The sequence below is a fragment of the Aotus nancymaae genome, unplaced genomic scaffold, assembly GCF_030222135.1.
Source record: "Aotus nancymaae isolate 86718 unplaced genomic scaffold, 86718_ANA_hifiasm-v0.15.2.pri h1tg000016l, whole genome shotgun sequence".
Taxonomy (NCBI): domain Eukaryota; kingdom Metazoa; phylum Chordata; class Mammalia; order Primates; family Aotidae; genus Aotus; species Aotus nancymaae.
The window spans coordinates 27665484-27681852 of NW_026988428.1; positions in this window are offsets into that span (position 1 = coordinate 27665484).

Here is a 16369-nt window from a genome sequence, read left to right on the forward strand (position 1 = left end):
CCTCTAAACATAGTGCCACCTAGGGGAAGGGAGAGTCCAGATAAAGTCAACTATCCTAAATATCTCACGAGGCAAAAACAAAAAAACAAAAAAACTGACCTAGTGAGAACACTATCTCATGAGTTGGAGGTTAATACAAATCATACCTAGCCACTGCTATTCCTTCCATGGACTTCTACAGAAACTGAGATTTAATTATTTCCTTATATAAAGCCCACTGTTAAAGTGTTAGAATGTTATTTGAGTAAGGTATGGGATTAATCCATTACCACCTATTTGTCAGTAGCAAAATCAATATCATTAAGAAAAGAAAAGACCTATCAGAAAATGGAAAACAAGCCAAACCAGCTGGGATGGGGCTGTCTTGAAAAACAGTACCAAGAAAACTGAGCTGAACCTAGCTAGGACTCCAGAAAAGAAGCCCTTTCTCAGTCATGTCATGTATAATATCAGCATCCTGTAGGTACTTGGCATTCCTATTGCATGCGCTGTTCCCTCCAAAGATAAGCTTATGCTTCTATATACTGGAAATTAAATCTAGGAAAGAAATTGTTCTTTTCATTTCTTTTTTAAATTTTTCCTGGTGATTAATTATTGTTCTTACATGATTTTTCTTTTAAAATCATCCATTCCATTTGATCTATAGAAGTTTATTCAACTTATTGTGTGGAAACATCCTGAGAAGAACAAAGAGAAGTTTAAGTAATGAGGACCAGGATATCTTCAAGTGCACCAATAGTCATTCTTTCCTTCCTTACTAACAAAATCCAGGTTTATTGAGAGTGAAAATGGATCAACCAAGAATTTGTCATTTTCTAGCTCTCCCTGGAAGCTAGAAACATTTATGTAGCATAGTTTTGTACTATTGTATATAGTAGAGAGAAGATATTTGACTTTTTGAGAAAAAAAATCTCTAAAAAGAACTAATCCAGCCAGGACATACACTTTTACCTCCTGCTGCTCTTGTGCTTCTTGCCCGGAATATAACTGTGATGCTGGAAGTAGGACAGCCATTTTGTAGTTTCAAGGTGATATTTCGAGCTGAAGAAAGCAAATTGAAAATATAAAAATCAGATTATCTGATGGCATTGTGGTTCACATTACTAGTCTCATTATGTGAGACAAAACTCCATAGCTGAAAGAAAGTATTAATTAATATAGGAGACTCATGTCAATGTCTAGGGAAGCAGTAATGAGAACAAGACATCTAAGCTTATAGATAGACATTCATGTCTTCAAGAATTGCAAGTCTAATTGAAGACATCAGAGATAAGTAGATAATTTTACATTTGTAAGAGAAATTATGCAATATTTATGAAACCATGGTGTTACAGTTCACTAACTTGGCTTGAGTAAATGTTTTTCAAAGGAGGTAACACTTACAGTTACTTGAAGAATGAGAAGTTTTCAGCCAGTCTCAGAGAGCTATGAAACAAACAGCTGGAGAAGGAAATCCAGGCAGAGAGATGAATCTGTGTAAGAGCACAAAGTCTTACACAGTCTAAAAGATGGAGAGAAGTGTGTACAAATATTTTGAGGCAACTGGAGTCTTATTTGCACATCAAAGATGGTGGGAAGATGAGCCAATCAGAAGGCAGGAGCCAAATGTTGAAGGACAGTATAGGCCATGCTTAGAAGTTTGGGCTTCATCCCATAACCAGGATTTTTAAACTGTCAGCCAGCATAGAATCTCTCTTTGGTTAGGCAAGTATAAAATTGTATATGTTTTAAATTCAAATGTTCTAGGTAGAGAGAGCTCTGTATCCTTGCAAAGTACACATATAGAAATAAGTGGAAGACACACTTTACATGAGAAAAAGCTTGATTTCATAGAAGCAAAAAGAAAATTATAAGTGTATAAGTGTCAAGAACAGTGAGGAGTTAAATATCTAATAAACTCTAGCAAATATGGGAGACTGTGAGAAATGGTCCCATTCAAGAGTGGAGAAAGGACAGTGAAGTAGCCAGGGAAAATATTTCTTTTTGATTAGTACTTAATAAATTGAATTTTACAGATAAAATGTTTAGGATTAAAAAATACAGCTCTCTAGCCCCTTAAAGTTGCTAATGTATTGGCATCCCAGTGAAAACAATAAATAATTGATTAGTAATTTAATCAACAATAAATATTTAGGAAGTATTTGCCAAGTACAGATATAACTTTCTAAACTTTTGGGAAATCTAATATTACATTTTTGCTTAATAGACATAACTTCTAAAAACTAAAATGTAGAAACACTGTAGATATTCATTATTATAGAAAGAAATAAGGTGGATAGTAAAAAGGAAAATTAACTATTAAAGAATAACAGATTAAAAATGGTCAATTTGCAAGGTAATATTAATAAATTATAAAGTTATGCCAAAATATATTATTTAACACAAGTAGTTTTAGCATCTTCAATAATGAATACAACATATAAAATGCACAAATAGGAAGACATAATATATCCTGTGAGCATTTTTACCAGTGCGTTAATGACCTGCTAGAGTTAGTACCTTGGGCTTTGCCTCCAGCCTTAAAATACAGTCAGTTATTACCTGCTCAAATCTATGCCAGCATGTTTTAACTAGACTAAATATACTCTAAAGAGAGGTAAATATTATACTATTTCATTTTCATTCTCAACTTCTAAAATCACAGCTATTATTCATATTTCAATTGCAGTTTTGAGTATGCTATAATGTACCTGTAAGTGAAAATCATGTACTTGTGACAGTGTTTTACTCATAAAATTAGAAATATCAGAGTGTGAATTGGATTTAAAATATGTTCTTATATACATATACTTAAACAATGTATTATCATTTTTTCCTTTTTTTTCAAATATAGTTTAGCATTTAAGATAAAATTAAAATACAGTTTGCAAAATAAAATAAACATAGATTTTAAAACCATCAGCAAAGTATGATAGAAATATATAGTATTCAGGGCAAGTTTCATTCATTTAAGTAATTATTGTTAATTTGCTCATTATTTGAACTAACTCCTCCTCCTTCCTCTTGTTCCATAGCCAAAAAGCAATTTGTACTTTGTTAATTACTCACAGAAATAAAGTATGTGGGAGGGGGACAATATTTGAAGATTTAAATGGCCAATGCTACTGCTGTATTCCTTGTTCATCCAAACTAAAACTAGATAATATTCGTGTAAGCAGCATCTTGTTGATTGGATTCCTGAGAAATTACCATAACTTTTGGTTTGCTTGAAGTTTCAATAAGTTTAAGGTCATTATGAAGCATTATCTTGTCACAAATTGTAAAGATAAAATTCATATTGATTATGATGATAACAATAATAACATCCACATATGTTAGCTTTAATTAATCAAATAGAATGCGCAAGTACTATGTTAAATACTTATTCACAGATTATCTCATTTAATCTTTAAAACAATCCTATAAAAGCAAATACTATTAACTTGGTTTTGTAGATACTAATAGCTGGTATTTGTTGAGTTCTAGTTTTGTGTTTATCAACATCACAATGAGATAGCTACCATTTTCTACAAAGGAAAATCCAAACTTAGATTGAGAAAGTGACTTATCTACATTTCCATATGTAGTGATATTAAAGCCATGACTCATTTGTAATTTAAAACCTCACGTTCTTAACCACAATGCTGTAGTTATCATATATACTAATCAGTGTAATTAAATGTAGATGCTTTAACAGAGAAATTTTGAATTTCATCAGACTGACAAAATAAAGTTTACATTGTTTACTCATGTTATGATCCAAGATTCAGTGCAGTTGAAATGTTGAAATATTGTCAATCAGTAATGGAATCTGATAAACAGACTTAATCAGAGTGCCCAAATAGATTTGGTAAAAATGGAACATTCTCTCTACCACAACTTATAAGTAAATCTTGACTTTTCTATGTTAAATTAGACAACCGTTGAATGATTTTAGGTACAGAATATTAATACATTTCTATTTTAGAATTATGACCATAGTTATATTACAGAGAATAGACTGTATAGGGTTGAGTGAGATAAGAAAAGATGAAGCTCTTTAGGGAGACCAATTTAGATGAGAAATGATGGGAGCTGGAATAATACAGTGGTTACAGGAATTAAGAGAAGAGGTAGGAAAAGCCTCCAAGAACAATTTGGAGGATAGATTCAAAAAGACTTATTTAATATTGTGTGTAACCAATTAAGCAGAATGGTCAACAATACTCTGAGATCTTAAGTAGCGAGAACAGCATGGATGGTGGTATTATAATGCAGAAGTGATTTATCTACATGTATGGAACAGTGTCAAGTAAGAGTCCTTTGTCTACTTGAAACACATATTGGTTGTGCAGAATATGAGTTTGCTTGCATTTTTATAAGAACTTTCTAACAATAAAATAAAGAAAAATCAAAAGAGAAAAATCAAGTAAATTAACCTGGTTTTGTTCATTCAACCATGAATTCAGCAAATAAATTTGGACCGTGCACTATTTGTCAAGCAGTGTGCTAGAAATAGTAAGAAGTAAAATAAAAGACACAATATCTAGGTTGAGAATATTTAGGTCTAGCAGAAGACAGTTGTTAATATGGTTTGGCTGTGTCCCCACCCAAATCTCACCTTGAATTGTAATAATCCCCACATGTCAAGGGTGGGGCCAGGTGGAGATAATTGACTCAGTTTCCCCCATACTGTTTTCATGGTAGTGAATAAGTCTCACAAGATCTGATGACTTTATAAATAGGAGTTCCCCTGCATAAGCTCTCTGTTTCCTGCTGCCATGTAAGACATGACGTTGCTTCTTCTTTGCCTTTCTGCCATGATTGTGAGGTCTCTTCAGCCATGTGAAACTGTGAGCCAATTAAACCTCTTTCCTTTATAATTTACCCAATATTGGGTGTGTCTTTATTAGAGTTTGAGATTGGACTAATACAGTTGTGATTCATCTTAGTAAGTGTCAAAAGCAAATTTGAGACTTTATGACAATTTATAAAACAGAAAACCCAAAGGGTAGCCAGAGAGGGTCAAAACTGTGTGTTTTCACTTATAAGTGGGTGCTAAACCTTGGGTACTCATGAACATAAAGAGGGCAATAATAGACACTGGGGATTCCTAGAGTGGGGTTGGGGGTAGGAGTTGAAAAACTAACTGTTGGATAATATGCCCATTACCTGGGTAAGGGGTCATTAGTATTTCAAGCCTTAGCATTGCACAGTATATTCATGTAACAAACCTACACAGGTACCCTCTGAATCTAAAATAAAAGTTGAAATTCTTTTTTAAAAGTCTTCATAAATGTTGAAAAAGACATAAAAGCTAGCTAAGCAAACAAAAATAGAAGATTTAGGCTTAAGGAAGAACATGCACATAGTCCCAGAAGAGAAATAGAAATGTTATGATTAAGGATTACAAGAAAGTAAGTATGGCCTGAGTAAGGAACTGGAGAAGGCTTGGCAAGAAATGGGGCTTATGAGGTATGAGTTGTTAGGATATGGAAGATTCTTACAGTGTGTCATAAGCCTTTTAAAGACTTAATAGAAGTTGAAAGTTAAGTCACTGAAGAATTCTTAGCAGAGAAATGACATGGTCACATTTATGTTTTATAAATGTAATTCTTACAATGGTGTGAAAATTAAATTGGATAAAAACAAGATCAGAGGCATGGAATCCTGCCAGGGCACTTTTAGAGAAGTCTAGCAGAGAAGCCATAGTGGTCTGAAACAAAGTAGCTGCAGTGAGAATGGAAAAGAAGGGAGGAATTCAAGAAGTGTTAAGAGGCAAAATGGATAGTCTTATCTTCAATGAAATTAAAGGCTAAACAAGAAGGAGAAATTGAGGCTAATTTCCAGGCTGATGATTTAACTAAGTAGTATTTGATGGTGCTATTCAGCAAGACAGGACAAAATGAAAAGATGAGATCTGAGGAGGGAAGAAGAAAGTAAACTTAATATTTATTGTGTGTGTAGATGTCTCTGAAGCATTCAAGTAGAGATGTCCAGTAGAAAGCTGGATATAATCTCCTAAGTGTAATAAAATATGACTCTAAGTTTCATTCATTGTCTATGCCTATCCCTACACAGGTCAGTGATTTAATGATGCCAAGTTGAGTCTTAGCCTATGTTTTTTTTTCCTTTTGACTTAATTGGAAAACTCCTACCAGTGACAAGTGAGAATAGGAGGAGAAAAAAGGTTAAGTGCAAACACATCATCGTTACTACTTGTCAGTAGTATCACCTTTTTTTTAAGGTAATTTTTAATTGGAGAAATCCAACACTTATCTTTTTATATCTTTTGCCTGTTTTTAAAGATAAGTAACTTAAAAAGAAATATCTAAGCCAACATATGACACTTAAGAAAAATCCACAAGATGCTAATTAATGGTTTACACTGATGACCATATATTTACTATGACAAGCTATCATAATTTGAGTTCAAATGTACTTTTTCCCCAAAGTCAAATAATGAATATAAAAAGTCAGTGAATATCAAGTTATAAGGACTGTTATGTAATACATATTACAAAACCACAATGTAGTTATACAAAATTATGATCTTCATAAAGTAAGTCACGTGAATTTAACCAAAGAAACTACATAATTGCAAAGCAGGGTCTGAAGCAGCTGCATTAAATGAGACTTCATAAATATTAAGATATTTTTAGAAAACAAAGCTTTCTGGGGCCAGGTGAGGTGGCTCACGCCTGTAATCCCAGCACTTTGCGAGGCCAAGGTGGGTGGATCATGAGGTCAAGAGATCGAGACCATCCTGGTCAACATGGTGAAACCCCATCTCTACTAAAAATACAAAAAATTAGCTGGGCATAGTGGCGCATGCCTGTAATCCTAGCTACTCAGGAGGCTGAGGCAGGAGAATTGCCTGAACCCAGGAGGCAGAGGTTGCAGTGAGCCGAGATCGCGCCATGCACTCCAGCCTGGGTAACAAGAGCGAAACTCCATCTCAAAAATAAAATAAATAAAAAAAAATACAAGAAAACAAAGCTTTCTGAAAACTTCTCCAGAATGTTTTAGTATAGGCTACATGATTTATACACATTTATTTAAAAATCTAAATTAAGCAAGGTTGACCAAGGACATTAGAAATGAAACTCTCTGAGGAAGAATCTAGAAATTTGTTGGTAGGCTCCAGACATATGGATTGGTAAGATTTCCCCCATATAAAGCAGTTTAAATATTTCTTACTATTTTATGTTACTAATTCAAAACCTAATAGCCATTGCTGGTGATAGTGGATATGCGTTCCAGGCTCTCACAACCTATGCTAACCTCTCAGCTTTCTCCCAAGAGTCCTCCTTGCAAGAACATTGGGAAACTTACCTGACCACCACAAAGCTCTGAAAAATCATTAGAGAAAAAATTTTCATTAGAAACAGCCCAGAAATATTTAGTAACATTCTTTAGAACATTGCTTTCTTTGCCTTTTGGTATGTTTAGACATGGTGTCAATAGTTTCAATGTGTTTCTTTGCTCTTCTATACAAATTGCCTGTCTGAGAAGACTTTTCTTTAGAAATTATGACTATTTCAGTTCATAGTTTGAAATTATATAATCTCTGAGTGAGCTCCTACATTAGTGATTTAATCAGAAAATATCTCTAGTGAACAAAGTTTTTTATTAATATGCAAATGAATGCTGTAAGGTAGATGACACTTTTTCCCAAACTACATTCAATTAACATGCCAATAACTTTAGGTGCTCCTAGTGTAATCAGAATTAGTGTTTTACATACACATTTTTTAACACTTCTTAGCTTCTAAGATAAAGAATTAGATGCTATCCTTTATTACCATGATGTAAATACAAAACATAGGCTGAGAAGAATAGAAGAAAATAGCCAAAGATGACATAAATATAACTATGTTATAAATGCTCTTATTCAGGCTCCTGAATTGATTGCTAAACTAGGGCACCACATAATTACCCTAGATAGGGTAGTTAGTATTAAATTTAATAATAGTGACCATCTATTATATTACAATTGAGGGTAAACTACTCAAACTCTTCAGTATCACCTAAAGCAAATTCACATAGTTGAGGCATTTTAAGAGATTAAAGTTCAAAATTAAGACCACAAGACATTGTCTACAGTCCTCTATGATAAGTGGAAAATGAGTTATTCAGTGTCTCAGCAGATTACCAATTCATACTTCTGCTTAAAGTATTATTTACCTGCCATCAGGCAAGTCAGAATCCATATGGAATGAAAACACTGAAGTCTTTTGTTTTACCTTCTGTGTGTTGGAAAATATTTTTATAAAAATAAATTTCTTCAGCAACCACTTACGTTTCACCAATTATATTGTAGCCACTATTATGCACTTTAGGTCCATAGTACGAAAAATGTTCTTTTAGTATTTAAATGGAGCTTTTTACATATTCAATACTATTTTAAGAAATATAATTTATAATGCACAATGTTATTATAATGAATGTAAAATTGAAGTGTATTTTTTAAACATCTCTGAATTGCTTTGTAGGTTTTATCACACAAGCTTTTTGATCATTCAAATATATCGATTTCTAATAGAATGGTAAAGACTGTGCATATCAGCATGTTTGTCAGGGCATTTACTATGTTCTGTCTAGTATTGACTTTGATAATGGTTTATTCTGGGAAAAAGGCAGGCACCCATTTTCTGGTTCTAGTATTCAATATGAATCTAAGTTATGCAAAAACCTAAGAACTACTCTATGGAATGTTTCTGAAACTTAGAGTCATCACTGACACCATTAGTATTAAATGAATCAGGGTAACTTCTTTGTAATCAAAACAAAGATTTTACATTTATTTAAATTTAAAACATTTTTTAACTTTGAACATTAGTTTCTAGCAATCTGTTTCTGACATAATACAAAGTAAAAACATTTAAAAGAAGGAGTTGATTCCTTAATTAAATTTAGCACCCCTCATCCTCAGTACACTGAGAATTTAAAATTTAATATTTAAAAAATATACTCAGCCTAATAATTTATATATACCTATTGTATTATATTAGGGGATTATTTTTGCCATTCATATGTCTGACATCCAATATGCTGCTCTCCAACAACAGATCAACAATATAACTCTCAACAGTTCCTGTTGGCATGATACTATTTGCTATAATTGCTCTTGGAGAAGTGGCACATTCCCTAAGAAAATATTCTGCCCTTTTTACACGCACATATTATTTTTAGCTCTAGCAAGAGTTTGAAGGATGTTTATTTTTACATAAGAAGAAATAATAGAGGAGAGAAGGACAAAATCCCAGAGATACATTATTTATAGATCTATGGTAACATATTTTTTTCTGGTGTCTGGAGGAGCATTGGTGATTTGCCCAATAAAATAAAATGAAATATAAAAGCAAAAGCAGACCAACATACCCTTGCCGGAATACTCCATCTCTAACAGCTATCACCTTATATCTCAATTTTAACCCTAAGAACAATTTTAAAAAATTATTTTATGTAAGCAAATCAGCAAATTGAATGGAAGTTTTTGTTTTTTATTTTATTTGACTTCAAAGCAGCTTTGACTCTTGCTTATTTTCTTCTTTCTTTTCATTGTACTTTAAGTTCTGGGGTACATGTGCAGATCTTGCAGGACTGTTGCATATGTACACAGATGCCATGGTTGTTTGCTGTCTCCATCCCTCCATCACCTACATCAGGCATTTCTCCTAGTGTTATCCCTCCCCAAACTCCCTGCCCCCCCACTGTCCCTCCCCTCGCCCTCCAACATACCCCAGTGTGGAATGTTCCCCTCCCTGTGCCCATGTGTTCTCATTGTTCAACACCTGCCTATGAGTGAAAACATGCAGTGTTTGGTCTTCTGTTCTTGTTCAGTTTGCTGAGAATGATGGTTTCTAGATTCATCCATGTCCCTACAAAGGACATGAACTCATCATTTTTTATGGCTGCATAGTAGTCCATGGTGTATATGTGCCACATTCTCTTTGTCCACTCTGTCATTGATGGGCATTGGTGTTGGTTCCAGGTCTTTGCTATTGTAAACAGTGCTGCTATGAACATACATGTGCATGTGTCTTTATAATAGAATGATGTATATAATCCTTTGGGTATATACTCAGTAAAGGGATTGCTGGGTCAAATGGAATTTCTATTTCTAGATCCTTGAGGAATCACCACACTATCTTCCACAATGGTTAAACTAATTTACACTTCCACCAGAAGTGTAAAAATGTTTCTATTTCTCCACATCCTCTATAGCATCTGTTGTCTCTAGATTTTTTAAGGATCGTCATTCTAACTGGTGTGAGATGGTATCTCTATGTGATTTTGATTTGCATTCTCTAACGACCAGTGATGATGAGCAGTTTTTCATATGTTTGTTGGCCTGATAAATGTCTTCTTTTGAGATGTGTCTGTTCATATCGTTCACCTACTTTTGAATGGATTTACTTGTTTTTTTCTTGTAAATCTGCTTTAGTTCTTTGTAGATTCTGGATATTAGCCCTTTGTCAGATATAGATTTCAAACATTTTTTCCCATTCTTTTGGTTGCCAGTTCACTCTTAAAGCACACTCTTCACTTGGCTCCATGACACCACAGTTTTTTGGCTTTCCCTTTACCTTTCTTCCAGATTTTTCTAACTCCTTTGATGACTGTTCTTCCTCTACCTGTGATTTTAATAAAATCTTAGCTCTTCAGTATTTCCCAATATTCTTTCCCAGTATTTTTATGTACTAAAAATTTTTATTATCAACAGCTTCCTCTAAGATTGAAATCTTAAAATCTAATTCTCTGATTAATATTTCTTTTGGGATATGTCAAATATGCCTAGAATTGAATATTTCCAAAGCAGAATGTATTGTCATAATTCAGTTATTTAAACTGGTTCCTTTTCTGCTGCTTTATTCCTAAGGAATGGCATCAAGCATTCAATTTATCAAGAAAGAAACTGTATGTGTGTGTGTGTGTGTGTGTGTGTGTATTAAAATATATTATATATAATATATATGTGTATATATATATATTTTAATTTCCTCTCAGTCTACCCTTAAAATCAAGGAATTACCAAGTTTTTTAAATTTTTATATCCTAAATTCATCTACTTTTCTTTTTTACAACTTTCACTCATCCAAGTCTAAAGAACTATCATTTCTTTGGGACACTACAGAAGTCTTGATAGAAACAAATCCATTGATCAATAGATAGATATAGCCAATCGATTCTCCATATTGAACTGATAATTTTAAAAGGTAATGTAATCACTTTATGTTTTATCTCTCTTTCTCTAATTCATCTCTCCCTTCATCTTTCTCTGTCTCTATCTCTGTCTCTCTTTCTCATACACACACACACACAGAAACATACACACACATATTAACAGTTTCTTTATTGTGTAGGTTAAATTAAACCTCAGAATTATTCATTATTTCTCCTTCCCTGATAGAGTAGTGAAGTACATCTCCACACCCCTTAACTTTAGTAGTAGAGTATATTTCCCCAGTCATGTGGCTTGCCTGGCCATTAGTTGAAGCTGGAAGAGAAAGTGATCCATTTCAAAGCCCAGACCTTCAGATGCATCAGGATTTTCCACCTGCCTTGTAAGTAAGTCCTTTTCCACCCCTTTGGAGAGAACTTGTCCAGGCTAGCCTATGGACAAAAGGAGAAAAAAAGACATAAGGAACAAAGGTGAACTGCCTCTCTTGATCTACTGCTAAGATTTTTGTGCTTTACTGTTGTTTTAGAATAATTGAGGGTGTTGGTAAGTCGTATTTATGGTTTCTTATTTTTCTAAATGTAAAGTAAAATAACTTGAATATATGCAAAAATTCTGTATAATTTGCCCCTCTACTTCATGTAGAGCCTCATTTGACACCAAGCTCCCTAGTCTTCCAGTGCCAAATCATGGTGACTTTATTCTAGTTCTGTGAACTCACCAATGATTTCTCAAAGCTCAGAAACTTACACATTATATACCCCTTTTTTTCCTTCTTCTTCCTTTCTAGGTAGCTCCATCTCATTCTTTCGAATTTCAACTCAAGTAATGCTTTCTCAAGATTAGCTTGATGCCGTTACTATTCTACATTTGTATGTCTTTATAATTGGTTTCTACAATTAACTTAAGTCTTCTAATAATATAATTATAAACTATTGAATAAAGTAATTAATGAGTGAGGTGATCCAAGCTAGATTTCATTTTCCACTATTTTTCAATTTATCCAAACTCTTGTTAATATCCTGAAGAATCTAAATCATAACATGAGCATTTCAACAGTGTTATCTTAGAGATGCTGTACCTTCTCAAAGAAAACTATCTTTATTTTCACTGCAGGAAGAAACTACCAATTTAGGCTTCCAAAATTTACTAATAGCTCTCTCTGGTGTTTTTACTTATCTGTATCCATTGAGCTTGCATCACTTTTTCATCTATCCTCTGTTCCCTCTGTTTATTTCAATCATGGCAGCCTATCACACCCTCCTAGTTTTATAGTCCTTTCTATTAATTCTAATCACTTTGATCCACTGTTCCAAATCTTTACTGTCCAGCTTACTAGACACCCTAACTTTTTTAATTTGTTTGTTTCCACCTTGCTAGTTTAAATCCCTGGATAAGTTCAATTTTCTCTTTTGTCAGCTCTTACTCCTGGGATGTTATTATTGACCAAAATAATGAAACTGCTATTCATGCCATCCTACCATCATAGGCAAAGGTATAGTTGTCTAGAGTTCTCTGTTTGATAATGGATTGATGAAGACATAATACAACAAATAAATGTTCAAAGAAAGATTGGAGAGGAATTTGACCAAAAGAGGCTGAGTCCTAAATTTGACCAAAAGTGGCTGTGTCTCAATCTATAAATAATAGGTAATACCTAAAGTTATTAGGAAAAGGAAGTCATATTTCTTGATCTGTCCTAGAGATTAAAATGTGTATATTATGATAATACAAAACAAGTTATTATAGTTTGAATGTATATTAATATAAAAACCAATAGTATAGAGAAAATGAAGATGATAAAAATAGACTTCTTCATAGGTGAAAGCTAAATTTTTAAAGGAACTACTATGAAAATATTCCTTAACTGCAGTTCCCAAACTTAACTAATCGTGTGTGGGATATTTTCAAATGCTGAGACCAAGGCTCCACCCTAGAGTTTATGAGTTTCTATGTCTGCAGTGAGGATGAGGAATCTCCATTCTTCAGAAGCACCACTAATCACTGTGATGTATATGCAGGTCTGAGAATCACCATAGGAAGCAAAATTCAGGTCACCTTTATCCCTCAATAAATAGAGTTTTACTTCGTTTTTTTCTTTTTATCCCATAATCAGTCATTTTGGAAGAAATCTCTAAGCTAGCAGCAGTTTTCTATTTATTGCAGTGGAAACCATTTTTCATGGGTTGAAAACACAGTCTTCTATGGGCCACATTTCCCTCAGTCAGAGATGTTTTGCATTGTCTTGCTGTCAATCATTCTTTCAGTAGTAATCGCCTATCAATTTTACCTCTCCTGTCAAGTGATTTTTATGGCATCTACGATTTATGTGGCAGGAACTGCTTTTCAGAGCAAAGCATCAGTTTTGAACATTGTTTACAGGACTAAGATCCATCTCAATGCCATGCTAGCAATGATTATCCTGAATGCTATTGAGAAGGAATTTGAACAGCTTGAGATTCAGTGGCAATTCTCCCCACACAATCATCAGACAAACTCAGCAGGTTGGATTTCTTTGCCCAATGGTTGAAAAAATAAATATCTCAAAGTTGAAGGAAATTTGATTTATAATTCAAAAGCTATTATTTTTCCAGTTTTGTTGGGGTACAGCTGACAAATTAATAGATTGTATATATTTAAGGTATACAATATGATGTTTTGGTATAAAGTATATATGAAGATACTTATATACTTGTGGAATAATTTCCACAGTCAAGCTAATTAACATATCCATTATCTCACACAGTTACCTTTTTTGTGTTTCTGCCGAAAGCACTTAAGGTCTACTCTTAGCAAATTTCAAGCATTAATATATTGTTATTAAATATAGTTACCATGCTATATTTTAGATTTCTGAAATTTATTCATCTTATAGCTAAAAGTTTATATCCTTTGACCAAATCCCCATTTCCACATTCTCCTGGTCCCTGGCAATCACCATTCTATTCTTTGTTTCTCCAAATTTAACATTTTTAGATTTCACATATAAATAGCATCATGAAAAATTTATAAAACATTATCCTACCAATCACAAAATGGTTTTAAAAATTGCAATTCATAGGACTTCAGCAATAGCATAAAGTGATTTTTTTTTAATAATTAAAATCTAACCTTATTTTCAGACCTTAAGTAAAAATGAGCAAAAACCTTTGCAATGCCATTTCAAACCTGATCTCTTAAATAAATTAAACACTTATTTTGACTGACTCAGAATTTTCTTTTGTCATTAATAATTTGGAAAAACTGTTTATTTAGATCCAAAAAGTAAGTTTCTGAGAAGAAATTCACTTTGTGACCTACAAAATTTTGCCACATTTTTAAATTAATTTATTCTTGGGGCATACTCCCACAATCTTGTCTTGAGAATCACTTTAATAGAGCCAGTAAATGCTAAAACATAAATAGTATTATTTAGTTAAAATTCCATATTTTTAGAGCCATTGTCTTTTTCTTTTGCAGAGTTAATGTAATCTAGTTTTTAATGTACAATTATAAATTATATTGCCATCTTTCATGAGGCCTGTTTTCTGGTTGTGAAGAGGGCTGAGTTGGCTGGTTATCTAACCATACTTCTTTGATTGGAATATGTCACTTTATGCCAGACGCAGTGGCTCACACTTGTAATCTCAGCACTTTGGGAGACCTCACCTGAGGTCAGGAATTTGAGACCAGCCTGGCCAACATGATGAAACCTCATCTGTACTAAAAATGAAAAATTAGCTGTACATGGTTGCACATGCCTGTAATCCCAGCTTACTTAGGACACTGAGGCAGGAGACTCTCTTGAACCCTGGAGGTGGAGGTTGCAGTGAGCCAAGATCATGCCATTGCAGTCCAGCCTGGGTGACAAGAATGAAACTCCGTCTCAAAAGAAAGAAAGAAAGATAGATAGTTAGATAGATAGTATGGTTAGATAACCAGCCAACTCAGCCCTCTTCACAACCAGAAAACAGGCCTCATGAAAGATGGCAATATAATTTATAATTGTACATCAACACTAGTGTGTTGAGGGGCGATCAGGGGTGGGGAAGCATGTGGAAAAATAGGTAATGGATGCTGGGCTTAACACATAAATGATAGGATAATCTGTGCAGCAAATCACAATGGCACATGTTTCCCTATGTAACCATGTACCCCTAAATTTAAAATAAAAGTTGGAAAAAAATACATTATTAAGAAAACTATATATAATATTAATTATATATATACTCTATATACATATATCTTCTATCTATATATAAGATATATAGAGAGAGTAAAAGAGGAGAGAGAGAGAGAGAGAGAGAGAGAGAGAGAGAGAGAGAGAGAGAGATCTTCCAAGAAAATCTGCTGAGTGTCAACTATATTAATCCTAAAGATGGCTGCTACTTTTTAAAAAGCTATTATTTTTAATGGTTTTTTTAAAAAATGAAATTTAAAAGCTAGAGTTAGAAATAAAAGTGTTAAGATTGTAAAGCTTTCCTAACATTTCATATTATCTTTGTACTTCATTCAATAAGTGAACAAATTAATCAGATGAAACAGATCAAATTCCCTTGCTCTCTTGCTAGAAATTTGTAGATTAAGGATTAAACCTTTAATTTGCATGGGAAGAGGGAATATAAATATACAGGATTATAGACAACCATGATAGTCTAAGCCATGGTTAACAATTTCTATGTATATTTTTAATCCTGTAGAGATAGTCTTCATTGTACATGTAAATAGCTTTGAGCCAAAGACACCAAGATCATTTAAGCATGAGAAAATGTCCTATCTAGAATTTTAAATCATGTGATTATATTCTAATTCATTGATTTAGCCCTCAGGTACACAATCTGTCACTCCATTAGCTGACTACTGGTATGGTTAATTAGCTATTCTCCCTTGAAGTGATCCATAAAGACTTGAAGAATCAGCAGTGCAGCCTAAGTCATTTCTACTAACCTATTCTATAGGTGTCACTTCTTTTATTTTGTACGAATCTTTTCATAGCCACATGCCCTGGGAAAGACTAATTAAAATTGCTGAAGGAAATGTGATCAGCCATATGAGGCAGAAAATAAATCTATGGGAAAAATCATTTAATTTTTGCTGCATATTTGTTATCAAATGCTTTTCTGTGATGCTGAAAGAATATATTTTACTAGAAGTTAATTAAGCAGAGATAGTGTAATTTTCACTTTATTTTCAGGTATGAAAACATATTTAAAAGCTCTATAAATATTTTAATAATCATACATATTA